The 17698-nt window shown below is 32.3% G+C and overlaps 1 long non-coding RNA gene across 1 annotated transcript; it reads left to right on the forward strand.

Moving 5' to 3' along the window:
• Positions 1-2510: 2510 nt before the first annotated feature.
• LOC117132995 lies at positions 2511-7862 on the forward strand. Its single transcript, XR_004456796.1, has 2 exons — positions 2511-5861; positions 5969-7862. It is a non-coding gene; the product is annotated as an uncharacterized LOC117132995 (long non-coding RNA).
• The last annotated feature ends 9836 nt before the right edge of the window (positions 7863-17698 follow it).

The following is a 17698-nucleotide window of genomic DNA, read 5'->3' on the forward strand; positions in this document are numbered from 1 at the left end:
TAGGTGACCGGTCCGCACTCTGTGCGGACATAAGAACATGATCGGTCCGCACTCTGTGTTCTTTCTCGGTCCGTACCTCACGAGAGGGAACACAATAACGTCAGTATGAAGAGGCAGATATTGTGTGTATGTATAATTGCAACGTCACAAAATATTTTGTGTGTTTACGAAGATACTTTCATTCAAAAAATGAAATAAATAGTGTATAGTTTTAGATGTAACAGACTTTATATTATCATTAATTAGAATTGTATTGTATATGTTTCGTAATTCTTTATTTTAGGTGAATAATATTATTTTCCATAAATAATAAACAAACATTTATACAGACATATTAAAGAAAATATAATAAAAATCAAAATATTATCCATAAATAATATAAATTATGAAGTACATTTCTCGATAAAGAAAGCAAATTCAATTAGAAACTTGCAAAAAATTAAATAAATTTTGTAAGCAATTTGATGGGTTAACATTATTTGATAAATTTCTAAATTTCTAAGTTTTATTGAACATGAAATAATATTAAATTGACATACCATCATCGGTCTCCTAACTCATCACAACCCATCTAGCAAATACAAAAAATAAATAATTGCAATAGTTTATTCATTTTAAAAATTTGTATTTGAAAAAAAAAGTAGATTAAAATTACGTACCGTAACTACGAAATATTCTGAAAAACTTGTTTGTAGACAACATTCAATATTTTTGTCTGCGATTTCTCTTCTTTACCAGTTATTAGGATTTTTAATCCAGATCTCGACTTAACTCTTGAAAGTGAAACTTTGCCTTGCATTTTGCAAGCATTTTATAAATTATTTTAAAATTATGATAAATTTATTCTTCAAACAACGATAAATAATTTAAAAATAATATTAATAAAACATTTTGGATTTTGTAATATTTAAAATAGTTATTATATAATTATATTCGAACACAGTTCATCAAGTAGAGCATAAAACTATTATAATTATCTTATATAAAATTTCGTTCATTGTATTTTATAGTTTATAAATATTAAAAGTAATAAATAAAACATTATTAATCTTTCTATAATACTTCCAAGGTAAAATGGGTGGCAGAGTCGATGAAAGTGGGTGGCAGAGTCGATTCATCAAGTAGCATATAATACTTCCAAGGCAAAGTGGGTGGCAGAGTCGATGAAAGATGAGGAGCCTTTGCGTCTAAACACATTTTTCTTAGCACACAAGCAGCATCGTCGTAATACTTTAATAGTATGAGAGAAGAGATTTGTGAATAATACTTTAAAAAGTGAAAAGAGAATGTTTGTAGTTTAAGACCTTGAGTGTCTCATATATATATACAGTCGATTTATTTCTCATATTAATGACGCACAATATTTTACACAATAAATAATGAAATCGTTTAAAGAAAGATATTAAATGTGTATTGTCAAAAAATGATTTGCATATGATATGGTTTTAACTTGCGCAAGTAATCCATATTAGAAAGGTAAGTTATTAAAAACAAACAACCTAATTAGAAACATTAAAATATTTTGTAAGCAATGTAATAAATATGATATCACCATGCGCAAGTTTACCGTTTGAATAATAAGGAAAATTTTTAATATTTGTCTTAATTCTAAATCTTGCCCAAGGGTAAACTAAATCGATAATATTTAATGATTTCAACTTGCGCAAGTAATCCATATTGTGAATAAGTGATTTGCATATTTAATGATTACAACTTGCGCAATTAATCCATATTAGAAAGGTAAGTTATTAAAACAAATTTTGTCAATAAGTTATTTGCATATTTAATGATTTCAACTTGCGCAAGTAATACATATTAGAAAGGTAAGTTATTAAAAACAAACAACCTAATTAGTAGGGGTGTGCACTTTACCCGAAATCCGAAGTGACACCCGAACCCGATCCGAAAATGCATCTCAAGTTTTTTATTTAAAAAATTAACAAAAAAATTACATCCAAATTTTTTTAAAAAAATAACTAAATTAATACCTTTTTAGTTTTAAATTTTTATGTCTAAATCTATTAACCATTCAATCTATTAAAAATAAAAAATTAGATACCTGAAAGTTATATTTTTAAATATAAGAAACTTGAGAAATGAAAATTTTTTTTTATTTTTTCAAAATCTAAATATCCGAACCCGATCTGAAATAACTGAATCCGAACTAAAAATATCCGAACCCGACCCGAAGTACAGAAATACCCGAACGGGTTCTACACCTCTATACCTCTATACTCGAAAATCCAAAATACCCGACCCGAACCCGAACGGGTACCCGAACGCCCACCCCTACTAATTAGAAACATTATAATATTTTCTAAGCAAATGTAATTAATATGATATCAACATGCGCAAGTTTACTGTTTGAATAATAAGGAAAGTTTTTAATATTTGTCTTAGTTCTAAATCTTGCCCAATGCTAAACTAAATCGATAATTATTATTCCCTAGCTATATATGGGCTTAACGAAATCGACAATAGTTTTGGGCTTGCCTACATAAGCGATTGATTAAAATAAATGAAAAATAAAATTCAAAAAAATCGACCAATAGAATTATAACAATTTTTCTGAGAAGCTCTATATGAGTGCCACCTCAGCAGAAATCACTAAAGTGACTTCTCTTTTAATGTATAAGGGGATTTAATATATATATATTTTTTTTTTACATTTTTTCGGTTAAAAGACAGTTCTTATACCTCTTATTTAAGAGACGGTTCTTAACTTTTTTTAATTAAAATCTATGAAAAACTAAAAACCGTATCTTAGCCGAAACTAAAAACTTCAATTAAGAGACTGAGATTAATCATGGCATAAGTTCGTGCGGTTGCCAAAAAAAACAAAAAGAAAAAAGTTTGTGCGCAAGAAAAATTGTTATAAGTTTAAATAAGGGTTTATTTGCCAACTAGCCATATTTTGAAAACAAATTAGATGAGTGGCAATGATTTTGACATAATAAAAAAACTAACATTTACATCATAATTCATCTGGTTATACCATTTCTCTTTGCCATTGTCCGGTAAAAATGTGTTATGTGTGTCCAGATAGTCTATGTAATACATAGTCAAGTATGTCTAAAAATATTTCATCAGGAAGAAGAAGAAGTCATTCATGTTACACGTTTATTAATCACATACATATATACCGAATGTTTTATTCCATATAACCGAAGTAGCATATGATTATAATTTCACCTACAACATATAATACTAAAAATGTCCCAAGCCTAAACTCTAGATACTAAACCTTGTCTCAATCACACCTCAAGCCTTAAATACTAAACCCTTATTCATATATAAACTCTAAATTCAAATATTAACTCTAAATTCAAATATAAACTCTAAATCAAATGGAATAGAACAAAATAAATAATATAGTACATATTGGTGAAATTATGAAATGTTTATGATTGCATAGAAGAAGTTAATGCTGACCCCAACCATACTTTCTCACCTTCAAAATACTAAACCATAAATTATAATCACTAAACCATTATATACATCTTAAACTCAAATATAAACTCTAACCCAAATAGAATAGATCAAAATAAATAATATAGTACATATTGGTAAAATTATAAAATATCTATGATTACATGAAACAAGTTAATGTTGACCCCAACGATACCTCTCACTTTCTAAATACTAAATCCTAAATTATAATCACTAAACTCTTTATAAACCTTGAACCCAAATATAAACTCTAACTCAAATAGAATAAAACTAAATAAATAACATAGTACATATTAGTGAAATTATGAAATGTCTATAATTACATGAAAGAAATTAATGATGATCCTAATCATACCCCTTCACCTTCTAATACTAAATCCTAAACTCTAATCACTAAACCTTAACCCAAATATGAATTCTAAACCTTAAACTTTATTTACTAAACCCTAAAATCAAATATAAACCTTAAACCCAAACAATAAATGCAGTTGTGGTTAACGAAATTTGTATGAAGTTAACACTTATATGGATTTGGTTAACTAAATGATAAAACTGAGTTTTAAGTTCTTAGATTTGATCAATACGCATAAATTAAGATTCATAGAAATGATACAACAACAAAACATAACTTATGCTTATGAATCTTACAATCATATTTATATCTATGTTTCGCAAATAGCATAAAATACAACAAATAGTAAAGATCATATATTCCATTTCACATGAGTGGTCTTTCTATTTTACGTAGACACGATCTATTCCACTTATATACATATTGCATCATTACATATAAATGAGAATATATTCACCAGATGGCTCAAATCCAGTTTTGACCAATCTACTTGGCAGCTTAAATCTTCAATTTGTAACCTGAAAAACAAAAGCGAAAGATAAAGGTGTTAGGATCCATATAACAATGTAAATGTAAAATAAATTGTATAGTATAACAATTGGAAACCATGTAAGACGTAATGATATGCATAGCTCACGATCTTAAACCACACATGGGAATATATATATATGAAATCCTATTAACTAATCATGAAACCCTACACGGAAATATGACACTTAATCTAATGTTAACCCCAATCTTGCAATGACAAACTCAATATTCTAGAAACTAACTCCTCTCCAATCAGCACTAAACCCTACACGGAAATATAAACTCTAATACAAGTATAAAAATACGTAAATATTAAATACAAGTATGAATTCAGAAGCTAAAAAAGGTGATATTAAACGTTCTAATTTATTCCATTCCAAGTCAAATGGAATATAAACGTCTATATTTTATTATATTCCAAGTCAAATGGAATATACCTAACGGAGATCATGTCATTTCCAGATGGTAAAACACGTATGTAACGCATATGCTATTCCATATCGAAACAATATTACTACATCATTTACTATGCATATCAGATAGAACACAAATAAAATTTAAGAAAGACTACGAACAACCATAAAACCACAACCAAGTATACAGTGTGGAACTTAGTCGCATAAAGCAAATCCGGCATTCACCGTCGACAATGTTGTATTTAACATTTATAGTACCCTAGTTCTGAGTATAGCTGAAATGAAAAAGAAAATAACAGCAGATGAAGACAATCGGGTGAAAAAAACACGAGAACTTACCATAGTTAAACAGATCCGAGAATAATTGAGTGTGGGAAGTGGAATAGACAGGAGGTGTTGATAGGCGTCGCTGCAGCTTTATCGCCGGCGAGGTGCGTCTGATTTCCGAATCGGATTATCTCAGGCGATTACAAACCACGAAGGAGAAGTCAAAATCTAAGAGAATCAGAAGGACGTGACGGTGTTTGTTCTCTCGGTGTCGGAGACCTTTCAACTTTGACGAAGTTATCAAATGAAGTAAGAAAGAAGATGTGAAGGAATGTACGTCACAATTTACCTTTTACGAATAGTAATAAATAATTTTAATTATTTTTTGGTTGTAGGTTTTACCGGTTGCGTTGAAGGCTAGCAGGTTAATATTATATAAAATACAATCTTTATCGATGTATGGTAGGGCATTTGGCTATAAAGCTAAATATGGTTTTTTTCTTAGCCATACTGCATAATTTCCCTTTAAATAATAGGTTTTAACCCGTAGAATAATCAGCAAGTTTTTAACACTGATATAGTAAAAGAAATTGTACTGAGCTTACTGATTGTAAAGCAACTTTGTGAGCACCGGCGTTCGGCCTCTTCGGTCGTCGCCAGTTGCATTCTTCCCTCTCTGCCTTTTAATTTTGCTCTCCTACTCCTCTTCGTTGTCGGCGTCAAATGTTTGGTGTCTCTGGTTGAAGCTTGCTCGGCGTTGGAACCCTAGATTTTCTCCGGAAGAGCTAGATTCGACGGTCTGGGGTTTCCCTTTGGAGCACCGACGAGGCGTCTTCGGTTGTAGGGTAAGGTAGTCGGCTTTTAAGTCTCTAGACCTTGTCAGATCTCGTTTTCCTTTTCGTAGATCTTGTCTTCGGTTGTTTTGATGGTGGCACGTGAGGTTTGGAATTAGGTTCTACTATCTGTTTCTTTTATGGGACAAGCAATAGTAACCTTTGTGGAGGGGTACGTGAGATGTAGCTGCGGATGAGGCTTGGCGTTTGGCTTGGGCCTGGGAGTGCTGCCTCTGTTCTTTGGAGTTAAATCCGGTGGTTGTTGATCTTTGATGATCAGAGACTTTTGCGAGCTCTTCTTTAGATTTGAGAGGAACGAAAGAAGATAGTTGGGTTCGGAGCGATGGCTTCACTGTTGTTTGCTTGTCGCCGTGTTGATCGTGTTACTCCTGGATTTGGAGTGGTTATTATCCAGTTACCGGCTGTGTGAATAAATCGGGTTCGAGAAGCTTCTATAAGCTTCGTCGTGGGGTAATGGTGCGTATGAGGCGTGCGGAGAGCCTAGTCAAGGTCCAATGGTGAGTTTAAGTTGGGATTGAAAGGCGTTCACAGCGACGGTTAAGGATTCTAACCTCTCTCTATTCAGTTTATGTGTTAGTGATGCTAGTGTGCTTGCAATCTGTCTTGTGGCTTCTCTCAACCTGTGTTAATTGGTGTGCTCTGCTGTCACTCTCATCTCTTCGCCCGGTTCCAGTCAACTTCATCATTGGTGCAATTTATCATGTATCTCTTTCTGGATCCTCCTCAACTTTGCTTTCATTTTTTAGTCTAGTTTCTCGTTTAAAAGGTTGTACCAATCTCTGTTTCCGGATGGTGTCCATCACCTCACCGGCTTTTGGCTCCAGAAAGGTTTTGTGTACTCAACTGTGTACTCTCCTGTTTCAAGTCAATATTAATCTACCAGATGACAAAAACAAAAAAAAGCTTACTGATTGTAAATTAATTATTATCATTTTTAGCAATTTTGATGTTATATGTATGGTGGAACATATCACTCGTGAAACCCTTGATTTGTTTTTGTTGCATTCTCCTCTAAACTAAGAGATAAATCAAGATTGTCTTCTTAAATCCTACTACATCTATGAATAGAGATCAAAACTATCAAGATATACATATGCTAATCAAACGGTGATGAAGATATTAAAGTTTTAAGCAAATAATCGGTTTTTAAAGACTATGCATAAGAAAATATCAAATATTATTAATTATTTATCTAACCAAAGTTTTATCAATAATAATAATAATAATAATCTAATATTTTTTATAAAAAACTGAAATCATCATATATTATAAAACAAAATTTACTAAAACATCAACTATTAAAAAGAATGACTAAAACATAAAAATCCAATTATTAAAAATTATTAGTATTTTCTAAATACTGTGTAATTTTTTATTTCTTTCCTTTCCAACATAAAGATAATAATTGGATTATCCTTCTCCTAGTTAAGCATATTTTCTTCCTAGATCTATAAAATATATTTCCATTTGTTGGCCGTAATATCCTTTCATATAATATTGTTGTGCATTCTTTCTTATTCAAATACAATAGTCTCATTTTTTTCCTAGAACAAAAAAATTGTGTAATTGAATTTTTGTTTCCTAATTTCTTCAATTCCTTACCACTCTTTGTAACCTCAAACATTATATTTCATCCCAAACATCATACAGCACAACACAACATTGTATAATCTGCAGAACAATCTTGTATATTATACAACAGAAGTCAGTTGACAATTAAGTGTTTGACATGTGTCTTTTCTATTTTTTATTTACAAATTATTAGATTAAAAAAATTGTATTAGTTGCTCAAAATATTAATAACAAATAAATCATTAAGCGGCTACATACCCACTAATCAGGCCATTTACAATTTCACGATCTTCATTATTGTTTTCTTGGTTCTTCTAATCATATATCTTCCACAAAATAATCACTAAAAAACACTCGATCAATAGCAAAACAAAACGTGAATCTGAACGTGAATCTGAAGACGACAAAGCCAAAGGAACTGAAATCAAAGAATTTGAAAAAAAAATCATTCTCATTGAAACGACAAGAGTGAATTAGTTTTTATATAAATGAACAACAAATTATTTTGAATTTTATTTCATTTACCAATGATAACGAGTTCTGAGGTTTGGCGTCATATAACTGCAAGGTGTCTGATGGTTTTCATTTTACCTTTTTCAGTTTCTCATTCCAATTCATTTTGCAAATCTTTTATGTCCAGTCAAAAATCAAAGTTTTACGAGTTGTGTTTACATTTATATGTATAGACAAAATTTCAGAGAAGATCAAACCAACATAAGAATCATCTAAAGAATGGAGAAACCACCAATGAATACTTGCGTGAAAAGAAGAAGGAATAGCATCTAAAATTTTGAGTTCATGAATGCTAATGGCCTCTTTTAACAATTCGGTGAATTGTTACCTTTTTCATCTTATAATTAATCACTAGAGATTGACCCGCACGCCCGTGCGGGTGTTAATTTTTACGGTTTTATAAATTATTTGTTATTTTATCATTAGTGTTATATATTTAAGATGTGTCGTCGTATAACTAATTGTATTCAAAATATTTGGATTGAATCGGGTAATAAAATTATTTTAGGTACAAATATACACTCTTTTCAGATACATTGGTTAATTAAATATTTTTATATTTCTACACATCAAAATCAAAACCATTCAGACCCGAGAGGATCCAACTCAAGCATCATACATAAATTTATAATATCCAAGTGGCGCCTAATTTAAAAATCCAAAAAATTAATCCCGAAAGAAACAACTTGTACCTCAATGAGTATCCGAATGTCCATACTTAACTGATTTTGCAAATAGATTAAAAAGGAAACTCTTTCTATATATTTGGCAAAAATAAGAAAAATAGAAAGAATTTTTTATTTAATAAAATAGTTATATGAAGTGAAACATTAAGTGATAATAAATGTAATACTTTTTAATTATTTTGATTTAAATTATTATCTTGTTCATATAAACTATGCCTTTGAATTATGTGTTTTGCTATGTAATTTTTCACCAATTGGAACTAAGACAAAAGAAAGTTTTAGTAAAACATATTAAACCAAACTATTAACCATATGCAAAACTCGGTTATCTTACATTTTTATTTTTTTTATAATTGCACAAAGTTAATATTGATTAACTAATAAATAAAAATCTACATTATTACTTTTACGGTAAATATAATTAATGATGTGATATATTGTTAAAGTAATATAATTAATGAAATTACTAAAATAAAACTATACTTATATTTTTATACATTAATATTTGTTTTTCATAATTAGTGTTTTATATTTTAGATATGTCGTAATATAACTAATTGTATTCAAAAGATCCGGATCGAATCAGATAATATGGTTATTTTTGGTACAAATATCCAAACCCGTTTCAAATACATTGGTTATTTAGATATTTTAGGGTCATATACATCAGAACCAAACTCATCCAGACTCAAAAGGATTCAACTCAAAACCTACACATAAATTTATAATATTCAAGGAGTGAGTAATTTTAAAACAAAATAAAACGATACCCGAAAGGAACGACTCGTACCTAAGTGGATATTTAGTGTTCATACCTAACTGATTTTATAAACTAATATAAATGATATTTTTTATGTGTTTTGCTAAATTAAGTGAAACTGAAAGAGTTTTTTTTATTTAGTAAGCAATTATATTGAGTGAAAAATGAAGTGACAATGAATGTAATTCATTTTTATTATTTTGATTTAAGTTATGATTTTATTCACTAAACATGTTTTTGAATTATGTTTTTGGCTACGTAATTTTCCACTGATTGAAAAAAAAAATGTTATAGTAAAACAAATTAAAACAAACGCTTAACCTTATGCAAAACTCAGTTATTTTACTTTTTTGATTTTATAATTGACACAAAACTAATATTGATTAACTACTAAATAAAATCTACACTATTATTATTATGGTAATATAATTAATGATGTGAAATATTGTTAAGACAATATAATTAATATGAGTGAAATATGGAAATACAATTAATATAGTATTGCTATCTTCGTTTCCAAACAATTTTCAGTTATAGTACTATTCATGTTTCCAAACATTACTAAAGTGTACTTCAGTTTTAATAATATAGATTATTATATTTAGTTTATTTTGTAGATCTCTACAACAAGCATTTATATTATATTTAAATATTATTTTTAAAACCATTAATATTGGTTGAATTTCTTTTCAACATTGAAGCTTTTAAAAAAAATATTTAAAGAAACAACGGGAGTGATTGGTTGGAACGTAGAAGGTGACTTTAGCTTTAATTTTTATCTAGAACCATAAAATCACCATTCATGTTTTATATCTCTTTTATTCAAACATAATCATTCTCATTGATCCAATTTTTTGTAAATTTTTAAATTAGATACACACTTCTTTTATATAGTTAAACAAAATATATTGTTAATAATGATTTCATTCCATTCATTGTCAATCATTAATGAGAAAAATATGGACATATCTTGTAGGAATAACTATACACAAATTAATATAATTATATTACTTATACAAAATATTAGATAGATTTCTTATTTAATATAAGTATAAAATAATATAATTATATTTTACACTAAAATAAAAAAGTCAAAATTTTAGATAGAATTTAAGTAAAATTTTAGATAGATTTCTTATTTAATATAAGTATAAAATAATATAATTATATTTTTTCTAATACACTAAAATAAAAAAGTCAAAACATTACTTATACAAAATGTTAAAATCTATTGATATTGTAAATTAGATTTTGTTAAAATTCCGTTCTTTTAAGCACGGATCGTAATCTAGTTGGTTTTAAACATACAACCAAAGACCAACTAAATTCTACATCTATTAAAGGTAAATAAAAAAGAACAAAACTTAAGTTCACCCCTAGGGTGAACCTTTAAATTCACCTCACCTCTAAAAACCAATCATATTGACACATAGATTAATGGATAAAAATAATTAAATAATTTTTAAAAAATCAAAATAGTTAAAAATAATAATAATAACGCCAATTTTAAAAACGTTAAAAATGCCAACTAAACCCTAAATCCAAACCGTAACCTTAAACCCTAAACTCTAAACACTAAACCTAAACTCTATACCCTAAAACCTAAACCTAAACCCTAAACACAAACCCTATACCCTAAATCCAAACCGTAACCTTAAACCCTAAACTCTAAACCCTAAACCCGAACTCTATACCCTTAAACCCAAACCTAAACCCTAAACCCTAAATATAAACCCTATACGTTAAAACCTAAACCCTAAACCCAAATTATATACCCGAAAACCCGAACCTAAACCCTAAACACAAACCCTATACTCTAAATCCAAACCCTATACCTTAAAACCTAAACCCTAAACCCAAACTATAAACCCTAAATTCAAATTCTAGATCCTAAATTCTAAACCCTAAACCCTAGACCTTAAATCCTGAATTTAAACCATAAACCATAAATCTAAACCCTATATCCTTAACTCAAATCCTAGACCCTAAATCTAAATTGTAAATCCTAAACCCAAATCCAAAACCTAAATATTTGGATTAATGTTGATATTGTTCTTTTAGAATTTAAGGTTTAGATTTAGAATCTACAATTTAAGTTCATGATTTAGGGTATAGAATTGGGTTTAGGGTTTAAGGTTGAATTTAGGGTCTAATGTATGGGTTTAGGATTTAAGATCTAGGATTTATAGTTTAGGGTATTGGGTTTGGGTTTAGGGTATAGAGTTTGGATCTAGGGTTTAGGTTTTAAGGTATAGGGTTTGGATTTAGAGTATAGGGTTCGGGGTTAGGGTATAGGTTTGTGTTTTAGGGTATATAATTCGGGTTTTGGGTTTAGGTTTTAGGGTATATGGTTTGGATTTAGGGTGTAGGTTTGGATTTAGGATTTAAGTTTGGGTTTTAGGGTATAGAGTTCGGGTTTAGGTTTATGATTTAGGGTTAAGGTTTGGATTTAGAGTTTAGTTAGCGTTTTTAACGTTGATAAAGTTGACGTTAATATTATTATTTTTTAATTATTTTAGTTTTTGAAAAATTATTTAATTGTTTTATCCATTAATCTATGTGGTATTATGATTGGTTTTTAGAGATGAGATGAATTTAAAGGTTCACCCTAGAGGGTGAACCTAAGTTTTGTTCAATAAAAAAATCCTACAAACCAAGTCCTCAAATAAATTTTCTACTAATACAACCCAACTAATCAAATCAAGTAAACATATAAAAACCAAAAATGGGAAGAACGATTAGTATATCAAAAACACACAAGGACCCCACAGGCACTAGTACAGCTTATCCTTCCTCTTCTTCCTCGATAGAAACGTCTTGTTTGACTCGTTCAAAACATAGCTCGTTAAAGAGGTTTCTCTCGGTAAAGAGATCAATCTCTTCCTGCTCTCATCCAGCTTGCGACAATGATCTTCACTTTGGTTATGGAGGAGCATGTTATATTCGTCGTAGCCGGGATAATTGCAAACATGGCAAAAATGCATAGGCTTACAGTACCAGGAGTCTCTGGGCACTATACCAGACAACTCCTTTATGTGTTCTTCACTCTTGAGATGAGTGATGAATTCGGCACATATTTCGAAAGTGTCATAGCATATGTCGCAAATGCAGAGAGGTTCATCTTCATTCACGGTCATCATCTCACATGTGATGTTGTCATTCAATAAAGTTTCCCAGACAAACTCTTTGACAAAAAATTTCTGAGCTATTGGCTGGTCAAGGGTAACAGGCCGGCCATCTTTTGGATATACACAAAAAGCAGCGAATCCAGTAAGCGGAAAAGATAAGGATCAACCATCGTATAATTGCGGGATATCAGCATGACAGTAGTAGCCGGAGACGATGGGTTAAGCTGAGACCATTCGCGCAGTAAATTTTTGAAGTCGTTCCCACCGCAGGGAGCGTGGATAAGAACGAATCCAGAGGAAGCTATCTCTTCTAAGAGGGCACTAGAGATGTATTCTAGGTTGCCCATGGCATAGATGATGACTTTAGAACGATGACCCATCTGCTTGTGCACCGCTGATTCTATGCACCCACGCACACGACGAGGGTCAAAACCATCCGGAACCGGACACGTGTTGAGGTCCCACCAACGATTATTATATCTCAGCCGCAACGAATTTGGGATCGGTTTAGGGTTTCCTGCCAACGATTATTATATCGACGTTTTTTTTTTTTTTTTTTTTGACGTTCTTTATCTTTTGTTAATGTGTTTGACTGTAAAAATTAGGTATTATAATATAATGTATTTGTTGTGAACAATTGGGGAAATCGTGTATATTACTTGAATCAAAGTGTTCCCTTTATATAGAGATTACAAGATAAGGATAAAAGGAAATACTACAAATCCTAACCTAAAAAGAAATAGGAAATATCTTTAAAGATAAACATGAAAGGGAAAAGAAAAACTTCTAATCCTATAGTCAGCTACTCTTTGGCCGCCTCTCTCTCCTATGCGGACGCGGTCTTGGTCTTGGGCCGGACGCGATCCGTTCTTTCTTTGGCTTGGTTACTAGTAATCCACATTATTCATAACATTCCCCCTTGGATGCTATAACCATATGGGCTTGTATCATACACGATGTTGTCTCGTTAAAACCTCTTTAGGAAAACCAAAAACCCAAGGTGGGAAAAATAGAAACCATAGACAGGAAAAAGAGTACAACGCATGACACTCCCCCTGATGAAGGCATCACTGAAGATCCTTCAGCCGGCGCATCCCTATCTGATGAACCAGCTTCTTGAACGTTGAGGTTGGCAGAGACTTGGTGAAGAGGTCGGCTGAATTGTCACTGGATCGAACTTGAACCACTTGAACCTCCTTTGCCTTTTGCAAGTCGTGGGTGAAGAAGAACTTGGGCATGATGTGCTTTGTCCTATCTGTTGTAGGCACAGGGGGGGTAACCCACGAATTGATAGAGGTTGGATCCAAGCTACAACCTGAGAACAATGAGAACCGATTTTTATGAGTTTTTAGAGTTTTATAATGCAAACAGAAACAAATATGAATATGAATCAAAATGATAATATGAATAAAAACAAATAGAAAAGGGATAGATTGATGGAGATGAGATCTTTGTTGCTGGATGTGTATCACTCTCAACAAGGATCAATGGATGGGAGATGAATGAAGATGGAACCGGTCTTGCTGGATGTGTATCACTCTCAAGATCGATTAATGGATGGAGATGGGATGATGGACGCCACAAAGCTCTGTGAAAGGAGGCTTTGATAAGTCTAGATGCTCAAGAGCTGCTTCTCACAATACCCTAAGACTTAGAACAATAGTTTTGAGAAACTAGAAAAACTGTATTTTCATTCATAAAAGTTCAAGGCTATTTTACAATGAAGAAACAACTTGAGCTTTATAGGCTCGACTACTGGGACTCTCTAACAGTCATAAAATGACATAAGGAAACTAATAAAGTCGAAATAATAAACTTGAAAGCAAAGGAATTGATGGCTCCATGAAAACTAGCCGTTGGAGCCTTTATGATGAGAATCTTGGCCAAATGAATGTAGATGGTGTTCTCCTTGTATCTGGACGGTTTGAGGGGATAACTAAGCTTCCTGGGAACCTTCTTGATGGTTTGGAATGTGCTGAGGTCGTGCCTAATCTGAAGGAAAAAGAGCTGTTGGAGTTTTAATGCTTGAGACTCCAAATAAGGTAAGTTGAAGTAAATGAGGATCCTCCTGATCCAATGTTGGCTGGTGCATTGTATAAACTTGTAGAACTCTTCTGGATCTCTGGATAGACTTCCTGAATGTATAGATTTATCTCCTGGTCGCCAATTTCTGGTTTGAAGCTGATTGAACCGGCTAGCTTCCAATTGAGGCAAGTGCAAAACTGGTTTGGCCGGTTTTGGAGATTGGATCATAACTTCGTAATTCCGTGGTCATTTCTCCTGGTATTGGGCTTTCTAGAAAGCTGAGAGATTCCTCTTGAATTCTATGATGGGCTTTGGTTCAGGCCGCTCCTTCCTTGGGCTGGAATCTCCTTCTAAAGTCGGGTACTCGCAGATGGACGGGCTGGAAAACCTCTGACTTGTAAAATTCATAACTTCTTGCTCAGTGAATATTTTGGCCCAATTCCAATTGGCCTGGACTCCTTCTTAAGTGTAGAATCTATAAAAATTAGCCTCGTAATTTAAACCATCCTGGTTTGTAAGATATGGCATTGTTAGTGCACGTATGTCCTGGTTTGCGCCTTGGCTGGTTGAGTAGGGCTTTGGGTTGACCTCCGGTTCAGTTGCTGATCTGATGACCACATCATCCCCTCCCTCTTGACAAGGTTTCGACCTCGAAACTATATAACCTGCATCAAGATAGAGCAAGTCAGGTTTCATTCTCTTTTGAGAGTTTAGAACCTTACCTTGGTATAATTTCGGTTTGGTGATGCATGGTGCCTCTGGTGGCTCTTCTTTGAAAAGATTTGAAAGGATCACGCCTCTGCTATGGTTATGGCCATTACATCTCTTCTGGAGTGGATGGTCCTTCAAAGTTTTGGTGGCCACATTTCTGTTCTTCCTTGGAGTTGATTCTCCTTGCAACATAAGATTATCCGGTGGGATTTCTTTAAAGCTTTCTTCTTGGCAACCTGAAATAGTCTCAACACTCTGGACAAAAAGCAAGTGCATTATATCTATCATAGAAATATTAAAAACATGCTGATCTAAAATGAATCTTACCATAGGTTTTGGAATTTGAACAATCCATTGTTTAGATCTTGGTTTCCACTTGTGAGGTAGTTCATGACTGAGCTTATGGTCTGGTTCCTTCTGTGGAACTTCAGTAAGCAGATAGCTTTCATTTTTACACCCTACATCAAGAACACACACATCAGTACTAGTATCTCTAGGTGGTGTTAGACACTTACCTTGGTGGGATACTTTTAGGATCGGTTTTGCTTCTTTAAACAACATGGACTGCATTGTGTCTTGAACCATCTTATGGTCCATCACAGGTGTGGCGCCTGGTGGCTCCTCTCCTTTGAATTCATGCTCCTTAGTTCCTGTTACATCACCCTTTGACAAAGACAAGTGCATTATACAAGAATTTTGAGCTAATAAATCAGATTGAATAAAACTATCACTCTTCATAGATAAATCAGTTTTCTTTTCTAGTGATGCTTCTATCAATGCTTGTTTACTTGGACAAACTACAGCAAAGTGTCCTCTTTTATGACATCTATAACATGTCTGATCTTTTAAATTTTCAGAGTTAGAAGACTTACCTTGGCTTGTTGGTTCTTCTTTATTTGTGTTTAAAATCTCCTTGTCTCTTGGACTTAAATCATGGACAACTTTTGATCTCAACAAGGATGTTGAGTTCGTCTCTTTTTGGACCTCAGGACCTGTCTTAACATTCTTGGACAAAGACAAGTGACTCATACAAGTGGTAGATGATCCATTAACTGATTTATCAAGTATAGGACTTACCTTAGCCTTTACTTGGACAATAACAGGTTCTGGCTTTTCTTTGGAAACATGAGTTAGATACCTCCTTGGGTATATCTTTCGGATCTTAGAACTTGTGAGTTCTGGTGAAAATTCATCCCTCATGACTTTCTTAAGATCTCTCCACGTTTTGATAGCTGGCTCCTTGTAAAACCATCTATCATCTTCTTCTTGTACCCACCATTTAAAGGCATTACCTCTTAGTTGATCAATGGCATATGATAGTCTCTCTTCTTTCAGAATGTTGTTGTAGTGAAACCATTCATCAAGGTTCCTCTCCCAAAATAGGTAGCTTCTTCCTCCTGAAAATGTAAAGAGTTCAATTTTATCAGCAAAATACTTATGATCAAACCGAGAATTAGCAACATGATGAGTATGGGTTTGAGAAGTTGGATGTTGATTGATCCTTGAAGGATCTGGTGGCTTGGGCTCGACATAGACAGCCTCTGGTGCATCTCCAAATCTCCTTTCTCCTTGCTGTGGACGTTGGGCTCGTGCCTTGTTTCTTTTCCTCAACTGAGCAATCCGATCATTGATCTCTTGCAAAGCTGTCAACTGTTGGTTCTGTTTGGCCATCTGACTTTGGCCGTGTGTTTTTCCTACCATGGCTTCCTGAAAACACTCTCAAAGATCAAGTGAAGGTATGGAAAAATCCTGGTCGAATCAAAATAAGAACCAAAAATGCAAGCTAATTAAAATTAAACCGAAAAATTGCAATTATGAACCGAAATGAAATAAACTATGCTAAAATAATTTTTCTTTTGGTTTTCTCAATGCAAAAACGAAATGAATCAATATGGAATGACAATTAACACAAGTGAAAAGAAAATATGGAAAGAAAAACTAACACTTATTGTTTTTTGAATTTTCTTATGCAAGACACAAATATGGAAATGCAGATTTTTTTTTTTTAAATGAATGCACAAAATCTAAATATGGCAAGTGGAGCTGGGGGGAATGAATGCAAACAACTAGACAAGTATTTCAAAAGAATTTCGTGAATCAAACTAGACAACTTCTTCTTCTTTAGTTTTCTTTTCTTAAGAACAACAATAACAATGCACAAACTGTTTTTTTTTTTTTTAAATGAAAACAAATGCAAACAAGATGAATGATGCAAGGATAGAATGGACCTGATTCAGGAGCTTAAGCTCTGATACCAAAATGTTGTAGGCACAGGGGGGGTAACCTACGAATTGATAGAGGTTGGATCCAAGCTACAACCTGAGAACAATGAGAACCGATTTTTATGAGTCTTTAGAGTTTTATAATGCAAACAGAAACAAATATGAATATGAATCAAAATGATAATATGAATAAAAACAAATAGAAAAGGGA

This window comes from Brassica rapa, chromosome A03, assembly GCF_000309985.2.
Source record: "Brassica rapa cultivar Chiifu-401-42 chromosome A03, CAAS_Brap_v3.01, whole genome shotgun sequence".
Taxonomy (NCBI): domain Eukaryota; kingdom Viridiplantae; phylum Streptophyta; class Magnoliopsida; order Brassicales; family Brassicaceae; genus Brassica; species Brassica rapa.